The sequence below is a fragment of the Vicugna pacos genome, chromosome 29, assembly GCF_048564905.1.
Source record: "Vicugna pacos chromosome 29, VicPac4, whole genome shotgun sequence".
NCBI lineage: Eukaryota > Metazoa > Chordata > Mammalia > Artiodactyla > Camelidae > Vicugna > Vicugna pacos.
Window position 1 is genome coordinate 1,546,843 of NC_133015.1, and position 12,089 is coordinate 1,558,931.

At 38.4% G+C, this 12,089-nt stretch overlaps 1 protein-coding gene across 1 annotated transcript in view; it reads right to left on the bottom strand.

Annotated features, from left to right (window-relative positions):
* LOC116277790 (adhesion G protein-coupled receptor B1-like) overlaps positions 1 to 1,906 on the bottom strand; it is a 155,173-nt gene extending 153,267 nt beyond the window's left edge. The window contains exon 1 of the mRNA XM_072951702.1: positions 1,714 to 1,906. The gene's annotated coding sequence lies outside the window, so the exon portion shown is untranslated. The remainder of the gene's footprint in view (positions 1 to 1,713) is intronic.
* Between the last annotated feature and the right edge of the window lie 10,183 nt (positions 1,907 to 12,089).

Below are 12,089 nucleotides of genomic sequence, written 5' to 3' on the forward strand. Positions count from 1 at the left end.
TTCCTATGAAGAAAAAGAGCTTGGAGCCAGAGGAGAGCCTTCAGACTTGGAAGCAAGCCATATGCCTGTCTCCCTGAAGGAGACAGAGGAAAGCATCTCAGACCACAGACCTCTCTTAAGAAACTTTTCTCCAGGTTGACTGAGAATCCATGAGTCAAAGTTGCCCATTAGAGGAGCCCTATATCTTGCATAAATTACCCTTTTTTAGTATACCTGCTGTGTGTAATCATTGAGTATGAGCAGCCCGTGCGATTCAGTATTGGATCCAAAAGGGCTACAGCTGGTGGCCATCAGAAAATTAAGCTGCTTGCCACAATAAGATACCTGAATGACACATTCTTATGACATCAAAGTCATATCCTTGCTTGAATTTTCACCCAGGGCACAGGAAATGACTCATTAAATAGACGTTAAAAAAAATCACAGGAGGTAAAACAATAACAGTATTCTCAGTTTATCAAAAGACATGTAATTCAAATACCTGTGGTTTAGATAGGCCACCCATGGTGCCCCAGCATCCTGTGATCACTACTTCATTTAACAAAAAAATGAAACGATCCAAGACCCATTCCATGTAATAGCTATGCGCTATTAGTTTGTGTGTTGCCAACACCAGCCCCTCTCTGCCCCTCTAGTAAAGTAAAAAAGATCAATTTACTTGGTTAATTTGTTGAAAATGGATTTGCCACAGGCGTGTTCCTGAGTCTTAACATGCTATATACTGCTTTATGTGGGTCATTTGGCGTCCATTTATGGTTCGCTCATTCTAGAGTTCCTAGGACGTGATAATACACAATAATCTACTAAAGCAACTTATTTTCAAAAGTTTGAAAAAAATGTTTCTGGGAGTTGCTGCTTAGTATGTCAATGCAACCACAGAAACTTCCAGTATTTCTACATTGATAGATCTATTTGGAAGACATGGTCATGGCGGGATAAGCAAATGCTCATCTGCCACAGCACAGCTATGACTTTAGGGAGGAAGAGTGCAGTAATTGTTCTTCCCTACCTCAGGTCACAGCGTATAACTAACTACTAGACCTAGACTACAGGTTATACGACAAAGTAGAAGAAACCTTTTTTTTTTTTTTCTTTTTTGGCCTCCTGTTTCTTTTCCTTTGCTTTCCTTCTTGATTGACCTTGTTTTCTTTCTCCAAGCTTCCATCTGTCTTTTACTTGAGTCAGAATGAATCTTCTATCTATGAAAATCTAGAAGGCTTTGCAATTTCAACTCATTTATTTCCAGATATAAGAAAAAAACGTTTCAAAATGCTGTTTTCTCTAGTTTGAATTAACCTTCTGGTTAAAAGCCAGGATCTGGTCTGAGTGCGAGGAACGTGAGTTTCCCAAGAAGGCAAATAGGTCACAGCTGGAGCCCACAGGCTACCTGAGTGACAAGGAGGCTGTGGGAAGTAAGAGAAGGTCCTGATGGAGGGGCAGGAAAAGGATCGGTTGGGGCGTGCTGAGCTTCAGAGGCCGCTCAGAGAATGGCAGAATCAGGCCCAAGTCGCTGCACCCCGACCATTCCTCCCAAAAGAAACTCACGGGTTATCGCGAGAGATGGGGGGGGATCCTGGGGCGAGAAAACACCTACGTGCCCCCCACCCCCACCCCCCACCCCCGGTGCCAGAATCTCCTCCTATCTTGCAAACACTAATCCTCCAAGACGACTGTCTCCCCTTATCCCCTCTACAATTCCACATTCAGACTCACCGCGCAGCAGCTCCTGGCCCGGAGGCCCAGTCAGGTGCGACGGAAGGGCCGCGGCACACAGGCCGCGGAGCGGCGAGAGAGGCCGCGCCTGAGGCTGGCGCAGAAGTGGACTGCGCATGTGCAGGTTGCAAATCTCGCGTCTTTCGGGAGCCGGAAGTGCCCGAGGCAGGAACAGAGGCTTCCAGAGGCTTCCAGAGGCTTTCAGAGGCCGCCGTCCATCGTCAGCAGAGGTGCGTGGCTGCGGCAACCTGGAGGTGCTCTGGAAAACATCGTCGGGGCCGAATGTCCGGGCCTGAACGTCCGTCCTAGCAGTTGCGAGGTAGGAGACCGTCGCTGCCTGTTCCTTAAGTCTTTTCTTTCAAGAGCGGCTTCAGGGTAATAGTCTCGATTTCTGGCCTAGCTCGCGTACAGACACCCTGCTCTGTGGGAGCTGGCTCCTTCGCTTTATATTTTTATTTTTTGGCTTTTACACCTTTATTCAGTTAGAAACCTTCATTAGAGACACTGCTGTATTCCGGGGTAGGTGGTGGCCTTGACTTTCAGAGCAGCTCTGATCTTACCCCTTCCCCGGGCGAAACAAAGCAGACATCTCACTCCCCAGCAAAGGGATGTGGGCTGGAGGTCAATGCTAGACAGTGGAGGGGGCCTTGGACCTCTGAGTACTCACCCCAGATGGAAAGATTGGGTCACTCCAATGCAAGATGAGAGTTTGGGGCTCTAGGTTCCCCTCGCCTTGGAAGAGGAGTGGGGAAGTCTCAGGGATTCTTTGAGGGAGGGGGAAGCAAGCACCCATCTCTCCATCTGGATGTAGGAAAATGGGACAGAGGCCCAGTGCTACCAGGAGGCTAGGCTGGGACAGGGGATAGGAGACAGCTGTCTGGCATGGGTTCTCTCAAGCGAAGGTGGGAATGAGGCCACTTTAGGAGGGTGGGGAGTTGGCTAGTTTTGTTCTAAGGCTTCTGATTGTTTTCTAATTTGTGGAGTGAGCTTAGGATGGGGGCTGTGAGTGGCCTGCCCTCCCAGTATGTTTCCTCGTCAAAGTTCTGATTCAGGAGGAAGTTGCAGCCAGTGTCTCTGGTTGGTTTGTTTTGTTTTATTTTTTGCTTTTTGTTTTTCCACAAGCAAAGTAGTTCTGGATCACCAGGTTCTCTGGGATTCCCAGGGCTTTCAAGCCTATAGCTTCTTTCTCCTGCATTTGTCACTTGGATGGAGTTCATCTTCCCGGCCTCCTCACTTATGGACCCATTTCATGCTCCACATCCCAGATATCCACCAGCTCCAGGGGGCTTATTTCAATATCTAGATGAATTTCTCCTATTGCTGGCTAATTTGCTGCAAAAGCTGAGGGTTCTCCTGGCTCATTAAATGAAGGGATGTACATAGACTTTAACTAACTTTTGACATCCTACAGCAAAAATCAATTTCATATTGTAGAGGGGCAAGAATTTTTTTATTTACTTACCTACGCTGGCAGATACAGGATGATATTAGGGGGTAATATTTTATCTACACATTATAAAAATATTCTGACTGAAATTTTATGTGCAACGGTTGGACCTAAGCACTGGGGAGGCAGCAATGAACAACAAGAAAAGGAAAACAAAAATTTCTGCCCTCCTCTTATGCTTAAATTTGATAGGGAATAAAAAACAAAAATCAAAATTATGGAAAAGTACTTTGATATAATTAAATATATATGTACATATACTTTATACACACATACATACACTTAAATACACATGTAAAATTTTGACACTGGGCTCTGGAAAACAAACTTTAATGTCATTAGATAGATAGTTACTGGAAAAACCCAAAACATTTACACAATGCTTAATTAGGAAAATAGATTTTACTATAGCATAGGGCAGATAAAACTATTTTAATTTTTTAAATTGAACTATAATTGATCTGCAATACTGTGTTAGTGCCAGGTGCACCACATAGTGATTTGATATTTCTACACATTACTAAATGATCACTGTGATAACTCCATTTACTATTTGTCACTGTACAAACATATTACAGTATTATTGACCATATTCCCCATGCTATACACTACATCCCTGTGACTCATTTTTTTGTAACTGGAAGTTTGTACCTCTTAATCCCCCTCACCATTTTGCTCATCCTCTCATCCACCCTCACCTCTGGCAAACACCAGCTCTGTGAATATCTATGAGTGTTTCTGTTATATTTGTTCCTCTGTTTTATTTTTCAGATGCCACATATAAATGAAATCATATGGAATTTGTCTTTCTCTGTCTGACTTATTTCACTTAGTTTAATACCCTCTAGGTCCTTCCATGTTGTCACAATTGTCAAGATTTCATTCCTTTTTATGTCTCATATTTCATTGTAGACGTATACCGCATCTTCTTTATCCATTTATCTGTTGATGGGTAGTTGGATTGCTTTCACATCTTGCTTTTGTAAATAATGCTGCAACAAAATAGGGATGTATGTATCTTTTCTAATTAATGTTTTTGTTTTCTTCAAATACTCGAATGGAATGGTTGGATCATATGATAGTTGTATTTTTAATTTCTTAAGGCATCTGTTTTCCATAGTGACTGCACGCATTTACATTCCCTTTTCTCTACAACCATGCCCAGGCTCGTTGTTGTCTGTCTTTTTGATAATAGCCATTCTGACACGTCAGAGGTGGTAGCTGGTTGTTTAGATGTGCATTTCCCTGCTGGTTGTGATGTTGACCCTCTTTTTCACCTTCCTGTTGGCCACCTGTATGTCTTCTTTGGAAAAATGTCCTCTGTCCCTTTTTTAATTGTTTGGGTTTCTTTGTTTTTTGATATTGTATGAGTTGTGTATTTTGGATATTTACTCCTTATCAGATGTGATGCATTATTTGCAAATATCTTGTCCCATTCAGCCAGCAGCCTTTTCATTTTGTTGATATTATTTTCTGTATGCAGAAGATTTTTAGTTTGATGTATTCTCATTTTTGATTTTTGCTTTTGTTTCTCTTGCCTGAGGAAACAGATTTAAAAATACGTTGCTAAGACCCCTGTGAAAGCGCTTACTACCTATGATTCTTCTAGAACATTTTTTTATGGTCTCAGGTCTTGCATTTAACTCTTCAATCCATTTTAAGTATATTTTTGTATGTGTATGAGAAACTAGTCCAGTTTGATTCTTTTGTATGTAACTATCCAGTTTTCCCAACTCCATTTATTAAAGTCGTCTCTTTTCTCTAGGGTATATCCTTGTCTCCTGTGTTGTAGATTAATTGACCGTATGCTTGTGGATTTATTTCTGGGCTCTCTGTTCTGTTCCCTTGATATGTGTCTGTTTGTGTGCCAACACCGTAGTGTTTTTTTGTTTGTTTGTTTAAATTGAATTACAGTCAGTTACAGTGTGTCAGTTTCTGGTATACAGCACAATGCTGCTTTCATGCATATGCATACATTTATTAATTTTCATGTTCCATGCTACTTTGATTATTGTGGCTTCATAGTATGGTTTGAATCAAGGAACATAATACCTCCAGCTTTGTTTCTCTTTCTCAAGAATGTTTTGGTTATTCAAGGTATTTTGTGTTTCCATACAAATTTTTAAATTATTTGTTCTAATTCTGTGAAAAATGCCATTGTATTTTGATAGGAATTACATTGACTTTGTGTACTACCTTGGGTAGTATGGTCATTTTAACAATATTAATTGTTCCAATCTATGAACAGGCTACATCTTTCCATTTGTTTATGTTATCTTCAATTTCTTTCATGAATGTTTTATAGTCTTCTGAATACATGTGTATTATCTTCTTAGATTTATTGTTTTTGCTGCAATTGCAAAAGAGACTGTTTTCTTAATTTTGTTTTCTGATCGTTTGTTAATAGTATAAAGAAATGCAACAGAGTTTTATATGTTAATTTTGTATCCTACAACTTGACTGAATTTATGTTTTAGTTCTAATAGCTTTTTGGCAGCATCTTTAGATTTTTTTTATGTATAGTATCATGTCATTGGCAAACGGTAACAGTTTTACTTCCTTATTTTCATTTTGGGTGCCTTGTCTCCTTTTTTTTTTCCCCAGTCTGATTGCTGTGACTAATATGTCGAATACTGTGTTGAATAAAAGTAGTAATAGTGAGCATCCTCGTCCTGTTACTGATCTTAGAGGAAAATCTTTCAGCTTTTCATCATTGAGTATGGTGTTAGCTGTGAACTTGCCGTATTTGGCCTTTACTGTATTGAGGTATAGTCCCTCTATAGCCACTTTGCCGAGTTTTTATCGTTAATAGATGTTGAATTTTGTCAAAAGTTTTTTCTGTGTCTATTGAGATGATTATAATGTATTTATTCCTCAGTTTGTCAATGGGATGTATCACGTTGACTGATTTGCAAATAGTGAACCATCCTTGGGTCCCTGGGATAAATCCTACTTGGTCATGGTGTATGATCCTTTTATTGTACTGTTGAATTTGACTTCCTTAATTTTTTTTTTTGAGGATTTTGCATCTATGTTAATCAGTGATATTGGTCTGTAATTTTCTTTTCTGTGTGTGGTGTGTTTGGTTTTGGGATTAGGGTGATGCTGGCCTTATAAAATGAGTTTTCAAGTGTTTCTTCCTCTTCAATTTTTTTGAAATGGTTTTAGAAGGCTATGTGTTAACTCTCCTTTGTGTTTTTGGTAGAATTTACTACAAAGGTATCTGATCCTTTCAGTCCTGGGCTTTTGTTTGTTGGGAATTTTTTCTGTTTGTTTTTTGTTTTTTATTACTGATTCAGTTTCATTATTTGTAAATAGTCTGTTCATATATCTTTCTGATTTCAGACATGGGAGATTTTATGTTTCTAGGGACTTATTCATTTCTTCCAGGTTGTTCATTTTATTGACATATAATTGTAGTAATCTCACCTAATCCTTTGTATTTTATTTCTGATTTTGTTTCTTTGGGCCCTCTCTCTTTTTATCGTGATGAGTCTGCCAAAGTTTTATCAATTTTGTTTATTTTTCAAAGAACCATCTCTTACTTTCATTGACATTTACTCCTGCCTGTTTAGTCTCCATTTCATTTACTTCTGTTCTGATTTTTATTATTTCTTTCCTTCTACTAACTTTAGGTTTTGATTATTCTTCATTTTCTAGTTCCTTCAGGTGTATAGTTAGGTTGTTGAAAATTTTCTTGTTTCCGGAGGCAAGCTCATATGTCTATACACTTCCTTCTTGGAACTGCTTTGTTGCATCCCACAGATTGTGGATCATCGTGTTTTTATTTTCATTTCTCTCCATTTTTTTTTTCATTTCCTCTTTGATTTCTTCAGTGATCCATTGGTTGTTTAGTAGCATATTGTAGCATATTGTTTAGCCTCTACATGTTTGTGCTTTTTGCAGATTTTTTTTTCTTGTTGTTGATTCCTGGTCTCATACTCTTGTGATCTGAAAAGATACTTGATATGAATTCAGTCTGCTTAGGTGACTTCCACTGCTCTGTCTTCTAGTTTGCTGATCTACTCTTCTGTATCATGTAATCTACTATTGATTTGTTGCAGTGTATTTTTTTACTTCAGTTTTTGTAGTTTTCAGCTCTGTTTGGTTCTTTTTTATATTTTCTATCTTTGTTAAACTCAGTGTGTTCATCCATTTTTCTCCTGAGCTCACTGAGCAACTTTATAATCAATAACTTGAATTCCTTATTGGGTAGACTGCTTATCTCTACGTTCACTTAGCTTTTTCAGGAGTCTTACTGTGTTCCTTGTGAAAATGTTCTTCAGTCACCTCATTTGCCTGATACCTGTTTTTATTTCTACAGATTAGGTAGGTCAGTTATGTTTCTTGATCTTGGAGAAGTAGACGTGATGCAGAAGACATCCTGTGTGGGCCCCAGCATGCTCCCCTCTGGTCACAGGAGCTTTATGCTCAAGCGATGCTCCATACGTGGGCTGCATGAGCCCTTCTGTTACAGAGTTGACTGCTGTGAGTATGCTGGTAGCTGGAAGTGTCCTTTCACCAAGTTGGCTGCAGCATGCAGGTAGATGGGGCTGCATCATGGGGCACTGCTTGTCGGGTTCTGGGGTCCTGGTGCCAGCCTGCTTAAAAAGGGTGCTTACCCTTTTTAAGGCGTAACACACTTACTTTAGTTTTCTTTAGCCTTCCCCATTCTGTGTCTTTATAATTAGCCAGTAAGTATAGTTGAGGCCATCATTGTTTCACTGCTCCAAATAATGATACTTTGAGTTCCCAGCTGCTTGGTTTCAAAATCTTAGTCTTCCTACTCACCCCTGTTGCCTGTAAAGTTTTACCTAGTTGTTTCTATAGAAGGTTGTCTTACACGTTCAATTCCAGTTCCATATCAGTGTCTGCACCCTGTTCTGCCTGGTTCTCATCTCTGCCCAATCAACAGAAGTATGCAGAAATCATTCTCTCTAATTTGAGAAACCAGATTGGGTTGCTACTCATCTGGTCTCAGGATGCTTCAGGTCCTTAACCCATTTTGAAGCAGAGATTTTTCTTCAATTCTCTGCAGCATAGCTGAGATCAGAATATATGTTTCAAAAGGAAGTAAGTAAAGCCTTTTACTCTAATTCCTTTTTAGTTAGTTTTGTTCACTTCATTTGGTGTTTGAATACTTGAACAATTGATATAACTTATTACTATTATTTTTATATTTGCAGTATCAGGTCAGTGGTATTGTGGGAGGGAGTCTGAATCATTTATCTTAATCATCTATTTCAAGCCAGTGGTTTCTAGGTTCTATTTAACAGATCTTCAATGTAGAGAAGTCTTTATACACTTCTGTCTCTCTCTTGGGTTCTCACCTCCTGGGAGAAATGGCTCAAATAAAAACACCTATCTCCCCAAGAGCAAATAGCACTTTTCAGGCTCAGTAAAGTCTAAATCAGTTCTAAAAAAACAAACATTTCTCTCAAGAAAACATGGGTGTACAGAGCTGCATGTCTGCCTTCTACATCATCAGAAGATACAAAAGTTCTTGATCCAGCTTTATAAACCCCATCTACCCTGTGAGTTTAATAAATGAGTAGGTGCTTGTTGGGCAATGCTGATAACTGAGTTGGGATCAAGAATCTCAGAGCTACTGGCATGTTGTGCAAGACAGGAACAGGAAGGAACTTGCACTGCTTCCTGTAATGTTTTGAATGGTCTCACGATGAAGGTGCCATTAATGTCCCCATTGGAATGCATTATAAGATACAAACTCCACAATTTTGTCAGAATTCTGTTGGCTTGCTTGGCTGCCTGTTTGTTTGCTTGTTCATGTATTTTTGTGATGGGCTCTGTTTGTTTCACACTCTTCCAGACAAGTGGAGTTTTCAAAGACCTCAGAATGAAGTTTCAGTCAATGCATTAGTTACAGTTAATTCATTCTTACTGTCTGACCCAATAAGAAGTTCTGATGAACAAGGAATTCAATTCATAAGTTCAGAGACACAAAGAATAGTCCATTAAAAAATCTTTTAAGTCAAAATAATTCTGACTCTCAACTCAAATCCTGGCAGCTAGCAAAAAACTTAACCTCTGTCATTTTTGAGTCTGCCTCCTCAGAGTAGTACAAATCTCTCTGGATCTTAATAAATTGGCTGTAATTTGATAGAACCATCCTAGTCAAATATTTTGAGACTAAACTTGTTCCTTCTGGTCCATCTGTGACTCTAAAGCAGCATTAGTAGTTCATTATAGTCCTGTGGCTCTGATTTGATGTGATAGGATTGAGGAAAGAAAATCTCTGAGACTGATCACTGCATAGATAATTGACTCATATACATTAATATGGTGGAATATTTTTGATTTGTGTATTTTTGTTTTTCATTCTTCCCATATTCTCCACATCATATCCAATTACTATATTTACAAATACTGTTTATAAGATGTGTTTACAATAATAGACAACACTTAAAATAATGTTGAATTTTTAAATCTCCTGTATTTTACTAACTCCACAACTCATTTCAGGATATGTGTCTTCTCTAAATAGTATTTTGTTGTTGAAAACAAAATTCTATAGGAGAGACAGTAGTACCCTTTGGTATAAGTGTTTACTATAAGGTTAATTCTATATTCTTTTCTAAAATCTAATTTAATAGGAAGACTAGGTTGGCATTTGGTTATCGAAGTACTGTATCAGATGCTTAGCTGAACAGTCTTCTGTTTCAACAGTGGAGAATGAACTGGTTATTGTGTTTCTTAAAAGATATAGCATTAGTCTTGAATGCCTCTCTAAGAGACTTCTTGGAGTACTTTTGAATTTCTGTGATTTTCAGCTGTTTTCTGTTTATTTGGGCTCATATGTTTACTTCAATTTGTATTGCTTTAGAAGTATGTGCTGTAATACATTCTAAAGTTCTGTCTTAAGTTACTGTTCCTTTAACAATGAAACTATTATAGATAATTATAAGCAACATTTAATGGGCACATGGATACTGTGTTCCAGGCACTAATGTAAATGATTTTACACATATTCAGTTCTCACAACTCCCCTGTGAAGTTGGTGTTTTATCTTCCACAGTTTATAAATGAGAAAGCATGGGAGAAACTAAGCCATAGAGTATGAAATAGGAATTACAGGTAGCCAGGCCCACAGCTGCTTCTTCCCCCATGACTGTTTCCAGTCCTGGTGTGAGTCTTCCTGTGGCTTGTATGTCCCCTTTCGCAACAGCCCTCACCGTCTTTCTAACCTCTCCTCCCAGTCTTGCTCCCCTTCTTGCCTTTCTTTCTCACATTCCTGACTTTTGTGCTGTGACTAGCTGGGGTACCTCAGGGACATACATGGATTATAACACCCTTAATTTCTTCCTGAGGTATCTTTAAAATACCGTAAACATTTTGAGACTTCTCACTTTTTAGAAGTCCCTAGCACAACTTGTTGAATATCCTGTATCTACTCTTAGGTCTCCATTAAACTTGGCTTCCCAATACATGAATATCTGAATTAAAGACAATTATGACTTATTATAATAGTCCCTACATTGTCAACTAGTCTATTTTATTAGAAATACTTTTCATATTACTATAACTTTTTCAAATGAACGCCAAGTTTATCTGTAAGTCAACACTAAGGAAAATAAATCTGCATTTTTATTAAGGCCCTGTGTAGCTGCCTGTCACTTAATTCCATTCATTTGTCTATTGATTTAGTCTTTTCTTCATTACAGTTTTTAGTAGGGAGGAACCAATGATAGTTTAAGTAGAATTTCCCATATTGAATATTTTATTTATTTATTTATTTTTTTTTACATTTTTTATTGATTCATAATCATTTTACAGTGTTGTGTCAAATTCCAGTGTGAATATTTTAAATTGTTGTTCCCAGCATAGACAAGAAACTCTGAATACTGTCACATAATGGTTTAATTAAGGCAAAGGTTCTTAAGCTAACAAGTGGTGTTTAAACTTTACAACAGAATCATAAACAGAAACTAAATCATAAAACTCAGCAGTTCCACTCCTAGCTAAACATCCAAGAGAAACACACACACAGACATGTACAAACTTGTACATGAATGATAATGGCCCAAAATGCCCGTCAACTGATAAATGGATAATTGAAATATGGCATATTGACTTCCTTAAGAAAGGAAATGATTTTCTTCATTTCTTCAGCCTCCATTTATATACCAAAACACGGGTCTGACTTACTAGATTAAAAAAATGCCCTAGTCAGGACAACTATCCTTTCCTTGTGATGTAGAATGTTTCCTAGGCCCTGTATGCTGTTTCACAGAATATTCAAGTGACTTCTTGTTGTTTATTTGGTTTTAACAAGGAGATGGATTTGGTATTACCTTATACATTGGGAATATACATCGGTTTATTTACCTTTTAGTCCAGGTGTATGTGTGTGTGTATGTGTGTGTGTGTGTGTGATATATATATAGAGAGAGAGAGAGGGAGAGGGAGAGAGAGAGAGGAGAGACGCCAATCAGTGCAACTAAGGCTCATTGTGAATCTAGCATAATCTCATCCTAAGATCTTTAGTTTAATTGTGTCTGCAAAGACCATTTCCAGATAAGTTCACCTTAATAGATAAATGGGGTTTGTATTTGGACATATCATTTGGTGAAGGAGTCACAATTAATGCACTGGAGGAACATTCTAATGTTCTACTTGAATATTAATAGGAAATCTGAAGCTGAGGAACAGACCAGGTTAAGATTTTCGGTTGTGACATTCCAAATGTGACATTTCAGAACTGCCAAACTGTCTTCCAAAGTGGCTGTACCATGTTGTATTCCCACCAGTGATAAATGAATTTCTGTAATCCCATATTCTCCCCAGCGTTTGGTCCTGTCAGTGTGTTGGATTTTACTTACTCTGATAGGTGTGTGGTGGTATCGCGTCGTTTCACTTTGCAGCTCCCTAATGACACATGATATTGGGCATCCTTTCATAGGTTTATGCT